This window comes from Populus euphratica, unplaced genomic scaffold (genome assembly GCF_000495115.2).
Source record: "Populus euphratica unplaced genomic scaffold, PopEup_1.0 scaffold10.1, whole genome shotgun sequence".
Lineage (NCBI taxonomy): Eukaryota > Viridiplantae > Streptophyta > Magnoliopsida > Malpighiales > Salicaceae > Populus > Populus euphratica.
The window spans coordinates 3,033,431-3,035,945 of record NW_011499856.1 but is presented as its reverse complement, the minus strand read 5'-3'; positions in this window follow the sequence as shown (position 1 = coordinate 3,035,945).

The following is a 2,515-nucleotide window of genomic DNA, read 5'->3' as shown; positions in this document are numbered from 1 at the left end:
GTTAGTGTTTATTGTTTCAAGTGATGTCTTCCATACTCTATCTTTCTACCTTACAACATTGAGGAAAAGGTCTTGTTTTGGTTAGAAAGAAAAGGTTGTAAAAAAAACTCTATTTTTGCTATTATTAAAACCATTTGACAAAATTGTTATTAGGATGGCAAAGTAAGGGGGAATTTTATTGACTCTTGAAACCTATCTTGGTAAACAGTTTTCAGTGGTTATTTGCAATATTCATAACAACGTCTATCACATACTTCTCTTGAAATATTCCTAGCCTTCCTAACCAAAGCAATTAAGCTTGAATGGATGTTTTAACACCTAATACCCTAAAGTCAACTGACTTGGGAGCTATCAGCCAAATGCTTGTTATATGGGTTAAGGAGGAAAGTTTAAGGGAATCAAACACTGCACTATCTATATATCAGTATTTGTAACCCGAGTTACTAAGCTCGTAAAGGTTTCTCAACACCTAATGCCCTAAAACCAACTAGTTTAGGAGTTATTAGCCGAAAGCTCGTTACATGGGTTAAAGATGTATTTTGTTTTGAGTTTTATATATCACCCAAGGAAGTTAACCTTAAACATTAGAACAAAAATTTTATTTTCTTCTAAGAAAAGTTTCATAACTATGTATTGATTTATTAAGCATAAAAGAAAAGCTTATTAATATCTTGTTTAAGTGCTATGCACATATATAATTTTAATGAGAGTTTGTTTGCATAGATAGATTAATGGAAGTTGAATAATGAATGTCTTGCTTTGTCTAATTTGCAAGTTATTTTTTTATATTAATGCTTGGATTACTAGGGACTAGTAACAACTTGGTTGGAGGGTGTGATTAGTACTTAAAAGTGCATTTTTATCAAGGTTTTATATCATCATTTTGCACTTGAAGTATCTTCTTGAGTTCTAAAAATCCAAATGACCTCAATTTTTTTTTCCAGAAACCTAAAATAATTTTCTAGAACTTTCATGTTTAATTTTGTTGGAATTCTAACGTTAACAATGACTTTTTATTTAGATAAGAAGATAAGGATTGTCATGCAATCAACAATTAGTCAACAAATCAATAATTCCTAATTACTTTGAAAATAGATGTTGATTTAACCCAAACTGAAACACTGTTTGGTCATTGGATCATATTTAAATCTATAAATCTTGGATTTAGGTCTACTTTACATGGATGAAAAGCTAAGATATAGGCCTAAAACATTCATGGGAAGGCAAGACTCAATTTTGCTGTTTAGAAGTCCAAATCTTAGCAACAATGAAGAAGTTCGAATTTGTCCTATAGCCTAGACATTGTTTAATGTTTAGCCCACTTCTTGAGTTCTAAAAATCCAAATGACCTCAATTTTTTTTTCCAGAAACCTAAAATAATTTTCTAGAACTTTCATGTTTAATTTTGTTGGAATTCTAACGTTAACAATGACTTTTTATTTAGATAAGAAGATAAGGATTGTCATGCAATCAACAATTAGTCAACAAATCAATAATTCCTAATTACTTTGAAAATAGATGTTGATTTAACCCAAACTGAAACACTGTTTGGTCATTGGATCATATTTAGAGCTATAAATCTTGGATTTAGGTCTACTTTATATGGATGAAAAGCTAAGATATAGGCCTAAAACATTCATGGGGGAAGGCAAGACTTAATTCTGTTATTTGGAAGTCCACATCTTAGCAACAACAGAGAAGTCTGAATCTGTCCTATAGCCTAGAAATTGTTTAGTGTTTAACCCTCTTCTTGAGTTCTAAAAATCCAAATGACCTCAATATTTTTTTCATAAAAACCTGAAATAATTTCCTAGAACTTTCATATTTAATTTTGTTTGAATTCTAATGTTAACAATGATGTTTTATTCAGATAAGAAGATAAGGATTGTCACTAAGTCAAGAGTTGGTCATCCACTCAACAATTAGTCAACAAATCAATAGTTCCTAATTACTTAGAAAAAAGATGCTTGTTTAACCCAAACTAGAACAATGTTTGGTCATTGAGTCGTATCTAGAGCTATAAATCTTGGATTTAGGTCTACTTTACATGGATGAAAAGCTAAGATATATGCCTAAAACATTCATAGGGAAGGCAAGACTCAATTCTGCTGTTTGGAAGTCCAAATCTTAGCAACAACGGAGAAGTCTGAATTTGTCTTATAGCCCAGATATTGTTTAATGTTTAGCCCACTTCTTGAGTTCTAAAAATCCAAATGAACTCAATGTTTTTTTTCTAAAAACCTGAAATAATTTCCTAGAATTTTCATGTTTAATTTTATTTGAATTCTGACATTAACAATGACGTTTTATTCAGATAAGAAGATAAGGACTACCACTAAGTCAAGAGTTGGTCACCCACTTAACAATTAGTCAACAAATCAATAGTTTCTAATTTTGGCCTATAAAACGAGACATTTGCCATGCATGTAGGCATCTTTGTTTCCAGATCAAGATCATAGGCCTACAACTTTCATATGGAGCTCAAGATCTAAAAAGGTCATTTTCAAGTCCAAAT